Below are 16,706 nucleotides of genomic sequence, written 5' to 3' on the forward strand. Positions count from 1 at the left end.
CTCCCGTTGTGGAGCACAGGCTCCGGACGCGCAGGCTCAGTGGCCATGGCTCACGGGCCCAGCTGCTCCGCGGCATGTGGGATCTTCCCGGACCGGGGCACGAACCCGTGTCCCCTGCATCGGCAGGCGGACTCTCAACCACTGTGCCACCAGGGAAGCCCTCTTTTGATTAGACTTTGCATGGCATCTTTTTTCTATCTTTTACTTTTAGCCACCCATGTAATTTTATTTAAGGAGTGTTTCTTATAAAAGGCATATAGTTTAATATTTTTTCCTTTACCTAATCTGACATCTATTTGTAATTAATTTGTTTTGAACATATATATTTAATATAATTATTGTTATATTGGATTTAGCTCTACTATTTTATTGTATTTTTGTTGTTGATTTTCCCCTGCGTTTTAAACTTTTCTGTTCATTTCCTCCCTTATTTTATGTTATTTGAATAGTTTTCATATGACATTTTATTTATCTTTTGTTTTTTTTAACTATCTCCTTATATTAAGATTTTTAGTGGTTGTTCTAGGGATTCAAATGTATATACCTTACTTTAAAAAATCTACTTCAGTTAATGTTTTACCATTTCAGGTAAAATCACCTCCCCTTTATAGTTGTTGTAAGTCTTACTTCTACATACTGTGGTAACCCCACCAGTTAATGTTACATGTTTTTGCTTTTTATAGCCATACATATTTTGAAAAATTTAAGAAGAGAAAAATAGTCTACTATATTCATCCAGAAATTTACCATTCCTATTTTTATTCATTCTGAAGTTCAAAGTTTTCTACCCCTATCATTTTCTTTCAGTCTAAAAACTTTATTAGCATTTACTTTAGACTTGTTTTTCTAGCAGCAAACTCTATTAGTGTTCTCTTTATCTGAGAAGGTCATTATTTAAATGTCATTCGTTTAAGGGTATTTTTTGCTGAATGTAGAATTCCAGGTTGACAATTATTTTCTTTCAGAATTTTCAAGGTATTGCTACACTCTATTCTGGCCCCAATGGTTTCCTAGGAGCAGTGCACTGTTATGTGAATCATTATCCCCTTATATCTGTTGCATTATTTTTTATTGGCCATTTTCAAGGTTTTTATTTTTTTAATCTTTGGTTTTTAGAAGTTTGATTTTGATTGTTCTGGGCATGATTTTCTTTGAGTTTATAATCTTTGTGGTTCACTGAGCTTCCTGAATCTGTATATTTATGTATTTCACTTATTTGGGGAATTTTCAGAAATTATTTCTTGAAATGTATGTTCTGCACTAGTATCTTTTCCCTCTCCTTTTTAGAGTCCAATGAATACCACAATTTATGAGTCTCTGCTTATTTTATTTCCATCTTGTTTTCTCTTTGCTTATGTGGTTGGATGTTACTCAGTCTGTCTTTATCATTTCTGTTCTTCTACTGAGCCCATCTAGTGAACTTTTAAATATCTGATATTGTATTTTTGATTTATGAAATTTCCATTTGGTCTTTAAAATAATTTATATTTCTCTGCTTAGAACATCTGTCTTTCCTTTCATTTCAACAGCATCTACCTTCACTTCACCTTCACCCATGGAAGATGGTTGTAATACCTTCTTTAAAATCTTTGTCTGACAACTCCAATATCTGGGTCACCTTGAGGTTGGCACATGTTGAATTTTCCCTTACACTTCTTTTCAAACTTTCCTTGTTCTTGATATGTAGTATATTTTTGGATTGTATTCTTGACTGTATAGTTGTATTGTATTCTGAATATTATATTGTTTGACTTTTGGTCCTATTAATATCCTCTGGAGAATACTTTTTTGTTTGGTTGGTTGGTTTAGCCAGAAATCACCCTGGTTAGGTTTAAAGTAAAAATCCTATCTCACCTTTGGATGATTATTCCATTTTAAGTTCAATTTGCAAAGAAATTGCTATGCTGTTTTGACTGTTTCACACATGCACCTCTCAGGATTTAGTCTGAGACTTGAGTGGTGGTTTATGGCATAGTTAAATTCAAAGTATCTTACTATGCTGCTTTGGGTCTATGCTGTGCATGTGCAACTTAACAATAAGCCTGAAATGTATAGAAATTTCATTCACAGAATTAGGATATTCCCTTCTTGCACACTGTCCTCTCCAAGATTCCCCTCTCCATATTCTCTGGCTTCCAAAGACCCCTGTAACTAATCTTCTGTCCAGAAAGATAGAGGTTCTCTTGGGTTTTTAATTACCCATGCCACCACAGGGGAATTCTGTGGATGACAATTCTCTTTAGCTGTGAGTGGCACAGGGCTTTCAGGTAAGACATGACCTCTTCTTTCCCAGATAACAGCTGTTATTGAGAAGCTGCTCTCTTTGAAGAATGGACCCTATTTGAAGGGCAGAACAGAAGAAGTGGCTCTGTTTCCCAAGTCCTTTAAACTCCGTAAGGTACCCATCCATCTTGTGCTGTCTTTTACTTTTGTTGTTTAGGTCACATGCTCCATCTTCACCAGTGGAAATTTAGAAAGATAGAACCCAATCTTGTTGGTTTCACAGAAGAGCCTTTTAGTTTTGGTCAAGAATACTTTATAGGGATGCTATGCCCTGTGAGGTGCCTATATTTTTCAGGAAAAATAGTATTGGAAATGGATGACTATCTTAGGAACAAAGACATCTGTATCTCAGCAATTCTAATGTAACTGAATTGTTTTTATCATCCAAAACTGAATATTTATCTACATGCTGTGAAATGGAAAATGGTCCATTACACTCAGGTTCTTAACTGCATGACAAAAAAATTGTATCTAGCAGTATAATAAAATCTGTTTCCATTTTTAAATAACTAAATATATATTTTTAATTTCCTCAATATTAAAAGCTAATTTGGAAAAATATCCCCTTACATGAGTCTACAGCAGATATCTCCTCCTCATGCCTAAGTCCTTGAGCTAGAATTTAAACTCTGTAACCTCTCCCCCACCCGCACTCTCTACAATAGCCTCTTTGAGAATAATCCTGATGGTCACTACTTTTGGATATATTGTAATTTAAAATCTTTATCTTTTTCTCTCTTTCTGGAACACGCTATCTACAGTTAGTCATCAAAACTTTCTTTTTAAACAAAATAATCTCTTGTATCCAAGGGCAAGATGCAAATGGAAATCAGTGGCTAAGCATAAAATATACTTTTAAAGAACAATATAGTTCTGTTTCCCAGTATCCATTTCACTTCACCAAACTTGGAATCCAAGGTTCCACTATTTTTCCTAAATATTATGCTGGAGCATAGAAATTTTACTGACAAAATGTGTAGCTCCAGGACAGACTTGGGCCGGAGGCACAGAAATAATTTTTAAAAATTTAACATTGTCTGTTCATTCATTCCAGACAGCCTGGATGGACACACACACACGCATGTGCATTACAGCAAAAGAATCTCATATAAATTCTACGTTGGGAATGTTTGTTTATGGAAGATGCTGTGTTAAGCAAACAGGGATGTTGGAAACCTCTGAACACTGATTTTAAACCAATTACCTCTGAACTGACTTTCACAGAAATATTGATACTAATACTTATTGACTACTTAGGATGTGCCAGCACTGCTTTAAGTACTTCATGTTCAGGGACTGACTTAATCCGTACTTCAATGTGGGCACTATTACTTTTTAAATATCACACATGGGTACATGGGGGACCTTAGTCAATTTACACAGCCAGCAAATGGTGGTGCTGAGATATGAATCCAAGCACTAGTCTGGTCCCCATATCCACAATCTTAGCCTACTACAGGACACTATTTCCTTCTTATTTGTGAAAAGAAGAAACTGAAAGACATTTTAATACAGAAATACAGACATGGTAAGAACATAACACTTTCTCTTATTAAACCATTCTCTTTCCCTCCCCTTTGCTGCCACAGTCCATCAAATCCATGCTATGTGATATTGCACACTTCTAAATTCAAGTGCTCCTTTGACATTCTTTGACTACAACCTCAAAATAAATGGATACTCTGGGAGAGACACGGTTAATACCAGAGACAAAGAGTCCTTTTGGCATGTTAAAGGAGCTGTAGCCCTTGGAGGCTCTCCAGAAAGTGGAAGTGATTGACTATAGCAGTTTCTCCTGAAAACAAAATGTCTTGGTTGTCAGATAACCTGCAAAGGGTGTATTAGGGAAAATGGATCCTAAATTCATTCTTAAGGCAGGGATGGATAAAGGAGCAGGGATGGAGGGTAGAGCGTGGGGGGCAGACATAAAGGGAAGGTGGGCATCTCTGTATGAGGGCTTAATTGTTTCTACCCCACACAAAATACATCACTACTTCTTTGGATTCCAAAAATACTAGGTCCCTTAGCACTGGACAGTGTCTGCACAGTAGAGGGCTGCCACTCCCGGGGTGGTGATTTGTGATGACAGGTGATTCGTGAAGAAAAAGTACAGGAGGTTACAGGGTACTGGACATGGAGTTACAGCAAAGGGACAGGTTGGAGACCCTGTTTTGTTTTTTTTTTTATTCTTTGGGTGGCAGGCAGGGACTTTGGGAGGCAGAGGAGGGTGGGAGGGTTGAAGGGGATGGGCTTCTCTGTGTAACTGGCATTATAGGTTATTTCTGTTTTACTATGCTCATGTGGGAATAAATGACTCTTCATTTGAATTTTTATGGATTTTCACAAATGGTTTATAATATTCACTTGGTAAAGAATTTAGTAATTTTCCAAGGGAATTAAGTGTATTGATCAATAGATTCTCCATCCATTTTTACCTAAGTGTAGCACATTGTACACACTGTTCTGTACCTTGCTCTTTGGAATTAGCACTGTAACCATAGACAACCAGAAAAAAAACCCCTAAATGTTTACCAGTGTGGGTGGTGATTAAATGAATTATATTATAACCATGAAATTGGATATCATGGAAACATTAAAAATGATGATGCAGGCATATATTACTTGACATAAAAGTATATTCACCTTCTAAAGCCAAATGAAAAAAGTGACTTTTGAAATAGAGAAATGTGTTTGTGTATGTGTGTGTGTATGTGTGTGTGTGTCTGTGTGAGTGTGCATGCATGTGCATAGCCAGAAGTTTGGAAAGATACACAAACACAATCATGGCTGACTGTGGACATCTCTGAGTGAAGGCATTATAGATGCTATACTTTGCCATTTTTATGTGCATTTTATTATGTTTATGTTTGCTACCATGTGAACAAATTGCATATTTGATTGTTTTACTTCTGATTATAAGTCTTTCACAGAATTAAAAAATCAGCAAATAAGACCAAGATCTTATTCGGGCTCAGAAGAATTAAATTGGAAATAGAATTTGGGATTTCTGTGAAGGGTTTTCTTGCTCCTCAGAAAGGACACACAGGAGAGAGCAGACTTCTTTTTCTGCTGAATGTAGTTGTGCCTAGATTTGATGCCTGGAACTCTTATGGCAGAGGAAAGCGTCATAAGTGAAATATCTTTTGATGTCAGAAGGCTCAGTTCTTTGACCCTCTGGAGACAGAAACCATCTATCTGCCAGCTTCAGGGAATCTTTCCAGACTTGCTGAAAAGGAGCCAGCCAAAACTTTGGCTTCACAAGGAACCTATCCAGGATTGTACAATCCCCCCCAATATCCACTGGAGGTCGCTACTCCATTGCTGCTATCATTTGCCATTTTCCAGTGAGAGTAAATGTGAATCATTTACAGCCTATTATTTATTATAAGTGCTCATAGCACAGAGCACATAAATGTAAAATAAAATAGGTCCAGGATTTAGTTATATGGACAAAAAGATAAAATAGAAATTGTAATGTTCCTGCCACTGGCCTTATTTCCCCCATCCCTGGCCTGAAGACTCCTGGGGTCCTGGCATGCTTCCCTCCACACTCATGCATGGCTGACAGAGGCACAGTGTGAATGCTCTTCCTGGAATGGCGCGTACTATTCAGCAACTCTATGTAAAGGATGCCATAATCCAGGACTGAGGGATTATCTCCAGCTGTGAAGTGCAAAATGGCTTATTCTAGACAAGATTATTAACTGTTTGCTCACCTATTCCACCACCTTCATGTGTAACTTTTCAATCCAGGCCTAACTGCAAACCCCTTTCTCTTTCCTGAAAGTAAGAGCTCTCAAAAGTGTGGAACACAGAAAACTGGTGACACCCAGAATAATTTTAGTGCTACTTGGACACTAAAAACTTAATAGTAGGGCTTCCCTGGTGGTCCAGTGGTTAAGACTCTACACTTCTACTGCAGGGGGCATGTGTGTGGCATGGCCTAAAAAAAATTTAATAGTAATATATGTGTTTTATTTGGCAGTAAACATATAGCTAATCACAGCCACTTCAAGGCCTTGGTGGGATGATGAGGAGTGCATTGACATTACACACTCCATGGAATATCACCATAAATTTTCCTCTAAATATCTCTGCTCTTTCCCCCAGATTTCTTCCTTTATTGGCAATTGACCAGTTTCTCTCTCCCCACTCTCACTCCTTCTCCCTGTCTTCCTCTGAATCCTCCATCCCTTATCATACTTCTTGATTCTCCAGGAATAGAAGCTGCCTCTCCTTCCTTCCCCTCTATCATCTGTTTTTCCAGAAGCCAACTCTAAGCATCTCATTTGCATACTTTCTACCAGAAACCATTTCTGCAATAAAGGACTCTCCTCAGAATACAGTTTTTTGTATGACAGCAGGACAACTGTAAACAGCAATGAATTTTCCCTCTTAGAAAGTGTTCAAATAAATTACCCTGTCCCCAAAAGACAGAAAATATAACTACATTTCAGGAAGAAGAATGCCATACTTAATCTCATTAGGGTGTCGTGAACATCTTGCCACAGGACCTGGGGAGATGTCTCAGGGGTGATAAATTGGCTGATAGTATTGAGAGGAAATGGGATGTAAACTCCATAAAACTATGTCAGAGAGAAAAGGAAAGGGACAATTTTTGGTAGATAATTAAGCTGAGGAGCACCTGCACGGCCTGCTCAGCAGCCTTTGTGGGCCTTGGCATGGTATGACTGTGGGTTTCCATCCTAAGTCTGTGACATAGCACTTCTCTTACTTTGTGCGTGTCTCCAAACTTCTCAGATCTCAGTTTACTCATCTTGAAAAATGGAAATGGTATTATGCATTCTTGATTGTCTTATGAGAATTAGATGAGAGAATACATATGAAATGTTAAGTAGTACGGACATCAATTCATTTCACTCCTTTTATTTCAGTTTAAAATTTAAAATGAAAATGTAAAAAAAACTTTTAAACATCTTATTGTATTTATTTATTTACAACTTTATTACAGTATAATGGCTACACAATGGTGTGTTACTTTCTGCTTTATAACAAACTGAATCACTTAGACACATACATATGTTCCCATATCTCTTCCCTCTTGCACTTCCCTCCCTCCCACCCCTCCAGACGGTCACAAAGCACCGAGCTGATCTCCCTGTGCTATGCGGCTGCTTCCCACTAGCTATCTACCTTACATTTGGTAGTGTATATATGTCCATGCCTCTCTCTTGCTTTGTCACAGCTTACCCTTCCGCCTCCCCATATCCTCAAGTCCATTCTCTAGTAGGTCTGTGTATTTATTCCCATCTTACCCCTAGGTTCTTCATGACATTTTTTTCCTTATATTCCATATATATGTGTTAGCATATGGTATTTGTCTTTCTCTTTCTGACTTACTTCACTCTGTATGACAGACTATAGTTCTATGCACCTCATTACAAATAGCTCAATTTCGATCTTTTTATGGCTGAGTAATATTCCATTGTATATATGTGCCGCATATTCTTTAGCCATTCATCCGATGATGGACACTTAGGTTGTTTCCATCTCCGGGCTATTGTAAATAGAGCTGCAATGAACACTTTGGTACATGACTCTTTTTGGATTATGGTTTTCTCAGGGTATATGCCCAGGAGTGGGATTGGTGGGTCATACGGTAGTTCTATTTGTAGTTTTTTAAGGAACCTCCATACTGTTCTCCATAGTGGCTGTACCAGTTCACATTCCCACCAGCAGTGCAAGAGTGTTCCCTTTTCTCCACACCCTATCCAACATTTATTGTTTCTAGATTTTTTGATGATGGCCATTCTGACTGGTGTGAGATGATATCTCATTGTAGTTTTGATTTGCATTTCTCTAATGATTAATGATGTTGAGCATTCTTTCATGTGTTTGTTGGCAGTCTGTATATCTTCTTTGGAGAAATGTCTATTTAGGTGTTCTGCCCATTTTTGGATTGGGTTGTTAGTTTTTTTCTAATTGAGCTACATGAGCTGCTTGTAAATTTTGGAGATTAATCCTTTGTCAGTTGCTTCATTTGCAAATATTTTCTCCCATTCTGAGGGTTGTCTTTTGGTCTTGTTTATGGTTTCCTTTGCTGTGCAAAAGCTTTTAAGTTTCATTAGGTCCCATTTGTTTACTTTTGTTTTTATTTCCATTTCTCTGGGAGCTGGGTCAAAAAGGATCTTGCTGTGATTTATGTCATAGAATGTTCTGCCTATGTTTTCTTCTAAGAGTTTGATAGTTTCTGGCCTTACATTTAGGTCTTTAATCCATTTTGTGCTTCTTTTTGTGTATTGTGCTAGGGAGTGATCTAATCTCATACTTTTACGTGGACCTGTCAAGTTTTCCCAGCAGCACTTATTGAAGAGGCTGTCCTTTCTCCACTGTACATTCCTGCCACCTTTATCAAAGACAAGGTGACCATATGTGCGTGGGTTTATCTCTGGGCTTTCTGTCCTGTTCCATTGATCTATCTTTCTGTTTTTGTGCCACTACCATACTGTCTTGATTACTGTAGCTTTGTATTATAGTCTGAAGTCAGGGAGCATGATTCCTCCAGCTCCGTTTTTTGTTCTCAAGATTGCTTTGGCTATTTGGGGTCTTTTGTTTTTCCATACAAATTGCAAAATTTTTTGTTCAAGTTCTGTGAAAAATGCCAGTGGTAGTTTGATATGGATTGCATTGAATCTGTAGATTGCTTTGGGTAGTAGAGTCATTTTCACAATGTTGATTCTTCCAATCCAAAAACATGGTATATCTCTCCATCTATTTGTATCATCCTTAATTTCGTTCCTCAGTGTCTTATAATTTTCTGCATACAGGTCTTTTGTCTCCTCAGGTAGGTTTATTCTGAGATATTTTATTCTTTCAGTTGCAATGATAAATGGGAGTGTTTTCTTGATTTCACGTTCAGATTTTTCATCATTAGTTTACAGGAATGCAAGTGATTTCTGTGCATTAATTTTGTATCCTGCTACCTTACCAAATTCATTGATTAGCTCTAGTAGTTTTCTGGTAGCATCTTTAGGATTCTCTATGTATAGTATCATGTCATCTGCAAACAGTGACAGCTTTATTTCTACTTTTCCGATTTGGATTCCTTTTATTTCCTTTTCTTCTCTGACTGCTGTTGCTAAAACTTCCAAAACTATGTTCAATAACAGTGGTGAGAGAGGGCAACCTGTCTTGTTCCTGATCTTAGTGGAAATGCTTTCAGTTTTTCACCATTGAGGATGATATTGGCTGTGGGTTTGTCATATATGGCCTTTATTATGTTGAGGAAAGTTCCCTCTATGCCTACTTTCTGCAGGGTTTTTATCATAAATGGGTGTTGAATTTTGTCAGAAGCTTTCTCTGCATCTATTGAGATGATCATATGGTTTTTCTCCTTCAATTTGTTAATATGATTTATCACATTGATTGATTTGCGTATATTGAAGAATCCTTGCATTCCTGGAATAAACTCCACTTGATCATGGTGTATGATCCTTTTAATGTGCTGTTGGATTCTGTTTGCTAATATTTTGTTTAGGATTTTTGCATCTATGTTCATCAGTGATATTGGCCTGTAGTTTTCTTTCTTTGTGACATCCTTGTCTGGTTTTGGTATCATGGTGATGGTGGCCTCGTAGAATAAGTTTGGGAGTGTTCCTCCCTCTGCTATATTTTGGAAGAGTTTGAGAAGGATAGGTGTTAGCTCTTCTCTAAATGTTTGATAGAATTCACCTGTGACGGCATCTGGTCCTGGGCTTTTGTTTGTTGGAAGATTTTTAATCACAGTTGCAATTACAGTGCTTGTCATTGGTCTGTTCATATTTTCTATTCCTTCCTGATTCAGTCTTGGCAGGTTGTGCATTTCTAAGAATTTGTCCATTTCTTCCAGGTTGTCCATTTTATTGGCATAGAGTTGCTTGTAGTAATTTCTCATGATCTTTTGTATTTCTGCAGTGTCAGTTGTTACTTCTCCTTTTTCATTTCTAATTCTGTTGATTTGAGTCTTCTCCCTTTTTTTCTTGATGAGTCTGGCTAATGTTTTATCAATTTTGTTTATCTTCTCAAAGAACCAGCTTTTAGTTTTATTTATCTTTGCTATTGTTTCCTTCATTTCTTTTTCATTTATTTCTGATCTGATTTTTACGATTTCTTTCCTTCTGCTAACTTTGGGGTTTTTTTGTTCTTCTTTCTCTAATTGCTTTAGGTGCAAGTTTAGGTTGTTTATTCGAGATGTTTCCTGTCTCTTAAGGTAGGATTGTATTGCTATAAACTTCCCTCTTAGAACTGCTTTTGCTGCATCCCATAGGTTTTGGGTCGTCGTGTCTCCAATGTCATTTGTTTCTAGGTATTTTTTGATTTCCTCTTTGATTTCATCAGTGATCACTTCGTTATTAAGTAGTGTATTGTTTAGCCTCCATGTGTTTGTATTTTTTACAGATCTTTTTCTGTAATTGATATCTAGTCTCATAGCGTTGTGGTCAGAGAAGATACTTGATACAATTTCAATTTTCTTAAATTTACCAAGGCTTGATTTGTGACTGAAGATATGATCTATCCTGAAGAATATTCCATGAGCACTTGAGAAAAATGTGTATTGTGTTGTTTTTGGATGGAATGTCATATAAATATCAAAAGTCCATCTTTAATGTATCATTTAAAGCTTGTGTTTCCTTATTTATTTTAATTTTGGTTGATCTGTCCATTGGTGAAAATGGGGTGTTAAAATCCCCTACTATGAATGTGTTACTGTCGATTTCCCCTTTTATGGCTGTTAGTATTTGCCTTATGTATTGAGGTGCTCCTATGTTTGGTGCATAAACATTTATAATTGTTATGTCTTCTTGGATTGATCCCTTCATCATTATGTAGTGTCCTTCTTTGTCTCTTGTAATAGTCTTTAGTTTGAAGTCTATTTTGTCTGATATGAGAATTGCTACTCCAGCTTTCTTTTGGTTTCCATTTGCATGGTATATCTTTTTCCATCCCCTTACTTTCGGTCTGTATTTGTCTCTAGGTCTGAAGTGGGTCTCTTGTAGACAGCGTATATATGGGTCTTGTTTTTGTATCCATTCAGCCAATCTGTGTCTTTTGATGGGAGCGTTTAGTCCATTTACATTTAAGGTAATTATCAATATGTATGTTCCTGTTCCCATTTTCTTAATTGTTTTCAGTTCGTTATTGTAGGTCTTTTCCTTCCCTTGTGTTTCTTGCCTAGAGAAGTTCCTTTAGCATTTGTTGTAAAGCTGGTTTGGTGGTGCTGAACTCTCTCAGCTTTTGCTTGTCTGTAAAGGTTTAATTTCTCCATCAAATCTGAATGAGATCCTTGCTGTGTAGAGTAATCTTGGTTGCTGGTTTCTTCCCTTCATCACTGTAAATATGTCCTTCCAGTCCCTTCTGGCTTGCAGAGTTTCTGCTGAAAGATCAGCTGTTAAGTTTATGGCGATTCCCTTGTGTGTTATTTGTTGTTTTTCCCTTGCTGCTTTTAATATGCTTTCTTTGTATTTAATTTTTGACACTTTGATTAATATGTGTCTTGGCATATTTCTCCTTGGATTTATCCTGTATGGGAATCTCTGTGCTTCCTGGACTTAATTCACTATTTCCTTTCCCATATTAGGGAAGTTTTCAAGTATAATCTCTTCAAATATTTTCCATTCCCTTTCTTTTTCTCTTCTTCTTCTGGAACCCCTATAATTCGAATGTTGGTGCGTTTAATGTTGTCCCAGAGGTCTCTGAGACTGTCCTCAGTTCTTTTCATTCTTTTCTCTTTATTCTGCTCTGCAGTAGTTATTTCCACTATTTTATCTTCTAGGTCACTTATCCGTTCTTCTGCCTCAGTTATTCTGCTATTGATCCCATCTAGAGTATTTTTAATTTCATTTATTGTGTTTTTCATCATTGTTTGTTTCATCTTTAGTTCTTCTAGGTCCTTGTTAAATGTTTCTTGCATTTTGTCTGTTCTATTTCCAAGATTTTGGATCATCTTTACTATCATTATTCTGAATTCTTTTTCAGGTAGACTGCTTATTTCCTCTTCATTTGTTAGGTCTGTTGGGTTTTTATCTTGCTCCTTCATCTGCTGTGTGTTTTTCTGTCTTCTCAGTTTGCTTATCTTACTGTGTTTGGGGTCTCCTTTTTGCAGGCTGCAGGTTCATACTTCCCGTTGTTTTTGGTGTCTGTCCCCAGTGGCTAAAGTTGGTTCAGTGGGTAGTGTAGGCTTCCTGGTGGAGGGGAGTAGTGCCTGTGTTCTGGTGGATGAGGTTGGATCTTGTCTTTCTGGTGGGCAGGTCCACATCTGGTGGTGTGTTTTGGCGTGTCTGTGGACTTATTAAGATTTTAGGCAGCCTCTCTGTTAATGGGTGGGTTTGTGTTCCTGTTTTGCTAGTTGTTTGGCATAGGGTGTCTAGCACTATAGTTAGTTTGCTGGTCGTTGACTGAAGCTGGGTGCTGGTGTTGAGATGGAGATCTCTGGGAGATTTTCGCCATTTGATATTATGTGGAGCTGGGAGGTCTCTTGTGGACCAGTGTCCTGAAGTTGACTCTCCCACCTCAGGGGCCCAGCACTGACTCCTGGCTGCAGCACCAAGAGCCTTTCATCCACACGGCTCAGAATAAAAGGGAGAAAACGTAGAAAGAAAGAATTAGTAGAAGTAGAAAGAAAGGAAGAAAGAAAGAAAAGGAAAGAAAGAAAGAAAGGAGGGAGAGAGGGAGGGAGGAAGCAAGGAAGGAAGGAGGGAAGGAAGGAAAAAAGAAAGAAAGAAAGAAGATAAAGTAAAATAAAATAAAGTAAGATAAATTATAAAAAAGTTAATAAAATAGAAAATAATTATTAAGAAAATATATTAAAAAAAAAACGGACGGATAGAACCCTAGGACAAATTGTGGAAGCAAAGCTATACAGACAAAATCTCACACAGAAGCATACACATACACACTCACAAAAAAAGGAAAAGGGGAAAAAATCATAAATCTTGCTCTCAAAGTCCACCTCCTCAATTTGGGGTGATTCGTTGTCTATTCATGTATTCCACAGATGCAGGGTACATCAACTTGATTGTGGAGCTTTAATCCGCTGCTTCTGAGGCTGCTGGAAGAGATATCCCTTTCTCTTCTTTGCTCGCACAGCTCCTCGGGTTCAGCTTTGGATTTGTCCCCGCCTCTGCATGTAGGTCACCGGAGGGCATCTGTTCTTCACTCAGACAGGATGAGGTTAAAGGAGCCGCTGCTTCGGGGACTCTGGCTCACTCAGGCAGGGGGGAGGGAGGGGTACAGATGCGGGGCGAGCCTGCGGCGGCAGAGGCTGGCATGACGTTGCACCAGCCTGAGGCGCGCCGTGCGTTCTCCCGGGGAGGTTGTCCCTGGATCCCGGGAACCTGGCAGTGGCGGGCTGCACAGGCTCCCCGGAAGGGGGGTGTGGATAGTGACCTATGCTCGCACACAGGCTTCTTGCTGGCGGCAGCAGCAGCCTTAGCATCTCATGCATGTCTCTGGGGTCCGCGCTTTTAGCCACGGCTCGCGCCCGTCTCTGCAGCTCCTTTAAGAAGTGCTCTTAATCCCCTCTCCTTGAGCACCAGGAAACAAAGAGGGAAGAAAAAGTCTCTTGCCTCTTCGGCAGGTCCACACTTTTCCCCGGACTCCCTCCCGGCTAGTCGTGGTGCACTAATCCCCTGCAGGCTGTGTTCACGCCACCAACCCCAGACCTCTCCCTGCGCTCCGACCGAAGCCCAAGCCTCAGCTCCCAGCCCCTCCCGCCCCGGCGGGTGAGCAGACAAGCCTCTCGGGCTGGTGAGTGCCAGTCGGCACCGATCCTCTGTGCGGGAATCTCTGCTTTGCCCTCCGCACCCCTGTTGCTGTGCTCTCCTCCGCGGCTCCAAAGCTTTCGCCCTCCGCCACCCGCAATCTCCACCCGCGAAGCGGCTTCCTAGTGTGTGGAAACCTTTCCTCCTTCACAGCTCCCTCCCACTGGTGCAGGTCCCGTCCCTATCCTTTTGTCTCTGTTTATTCTTTATTCTTTTGCCCTACCCAGGTACGTGAGGAGTTTCTTGCCTTTTGGAAGGTCTGAGGTCTTCTGCCAGCGTTCAGTAGGTGTTCTGTAGGAGTTGTTCCACGTGTAGATGTATTTCTGGTGTATCCGGCCCGCTGTCCCCGCGACTGTAGTGGCTTCGGGCGCCGGGGCCCCTCCAAAGCCGGCAGCCTCAGTGAGCCCGCCCTCCGCTCGGGCTCCGGGGCAGTTCCCTGACGGCAGAGGGAAGAGACCCCGAGCCGGGAGTTCCAGCTCTCTTATTGTATTTATTTTTATAGTCATCTTTCAATTACCATGATTTTTCATTTCAATCTTCAAAGTCATTCAATTTTCCTGAAAGTATTAGAAAAAATCAGCACAGTGGCATCCAGATATGTCAGATTCTTAAAAGTGGGGAATGAGTGACTGAGTTGTGAGAAATGTTAACCCATCTTATGCCCTGTGGTGTGGACTGCTGGCTACAATGAAGGATGACACTGAAAATGAGTAAGAATTCCCCTCTCTATTGTACCTCATAGCGCAATAGAGAACTTTACTTGGCACCTAATACACAGCAGCCAAATTATGGTACCGACTTTACTAATTCCAGATTGGAAGACAGGTTTCAACAAACATTCAGTGATGCTTACTATATTTCAGTCTGGATTTCCTGGGTGAGGCCGATGCATGCACAGGACAGCATAAAAACAGGACTGTAGGAGGTGAGTAAGAAGTCTTTACCCAGTACCGCAGGAAGAAAAAGATTAATTCATATAGATTGAAAATGAGCGGCCAAAGGAGTAGGAGGAAAACCTGGAGAGTTATCTCCTTGTGAGTGTGAAAATGTTCACTTATATTGGCAGTTTCACTAATCATTAGGTTGATGAATTTAATTCTGCCAGGATTTAATTCTTTCAAAATTCTATTATGAATTTAAATTCTAAAATTAAATAATACAGTTGTTAGGCTTGCATGAATTCAACAGTTTATTCACCCGACAAGGATTTATTAAAGACTCATTGTGTATAACACTGTTTGTATTTGGGAAAGTTTCGGTAAGTCATCTAAGGTGCTCTCACCCTGAGGCCATATTAGTGGATAGGATGATACCAAATTGTCCAAGATTCATTAATAAGCAAATAAGTCAGGAGTGGAAGATCTGGAGGATTCTAAACACCAGGCTGAGGGGTGGGCAAGTGTGATCAGTAAAAAGGCTTAACTTGGTCAGGGACACAGTGGTGTAGTCAGTTCTCATCACTAGTGGTCCATGCAATTTACATTACCCCAAGCTCCCACCTATAACAGTGTCATCACTTTTAATTCAGAACTCAAATGTACACTGCCCCCTCACTCTGCTGTCACTTCCATGGTGCCTTCTCTTTCCTGACTCACTATAGAGAAAAGTTGTTGGTTTCAGGCCTATTGGTTTCAGAGCAGCAATTTTGAGATCTAACTTAACACTTTACAGGGATACTCTTCCCTGATGGGTTCCTAGATTTTGCACGTGTGAACCCTATCAGAAAACATAATGCATGTCTCATCAGGAAGGACAAGTATAACTCAGTAAGTATAATGTAAGCGAAATGTCATAGTGAGTGGATGAAGGTCTGGTTTTGGAAACAGACAAACCTGGATGTGGGTCCCAACTCCATCACTTACCACCCAAGTTACCTAACATCTTTCAGCTTGTTTCCTCATCTGTAGAAGGCAGGGGGTGGGTATTGAAAAATACCTCTCAGAGTAGTTGGGAAAGAAAACAATCCACATATTGAGATGATCTGTTTATGTTTCTGTATTGTTAGACTGTAAGTTCTCAGAGTGTAAGGACCTTTTCTGAGTCATCTCTGTGACCTGAAGATTCCCAGAAATATGTCCAGCCCAGTATAGCCACTCTGTCTAATTTCTCATGCCATTTTTCTGAACCAGGTTTGAGCTGCTTCTGCTCCGAAGTGACAATGCTTATCTTGAAGATTCCTTCTTGCATATCTTGGAGTTTCTTTCTTGCGTCCTAGAGGTCTATGGAAACTTTTCATGTGCCAACATTGATGGTCATCTCCACAGACGAAAGTATATTTTGCTCCATTGTGACTTTTGCTGTCATTTGAGTTAATGAGCTACACTTGGATGGAGCTGAGCCAGAAACAATTTGTCACTCTCTCTGCCATGTTAAATTTTATACACAGATGATTCAAGAGGCAGGCTGGAGGCCTTTTAGAGGTGTATGACTTTATTACCAGAAAGGTTGGAGGGATGTGAACAGCAGCAGCTTCTTTTACTCCATCTGCCAGGGGCACTCTTATAATATCCCTGTCAGAGCCCTAATCCCATTGCACTGTAAACAGTGGTAACTTGTCTATCTCACAATTGTGACCTTCCAGAGGCAAGGAAATGTATTTATTCCTCTTTTTATTCCCAGCACCCATGACAGGTTCCTGGTACCTAGAGGACATTTGATAAGTGC

The sequence above is a fragment of the Orcinus orca genome, chromosome X, assembly GCF_937001465.1.
Source record: "Orcinus orca chromosome X, mOrcOrc1.1, whole genome shotgun sequence".
NCBI classification, from domain to species: domain Eukaryota; kingdom Metazoa; phylum Chordata; class Mammalia; order Artiodactyla; family Delphinidae; genus Orcinus; species Orcinus orca.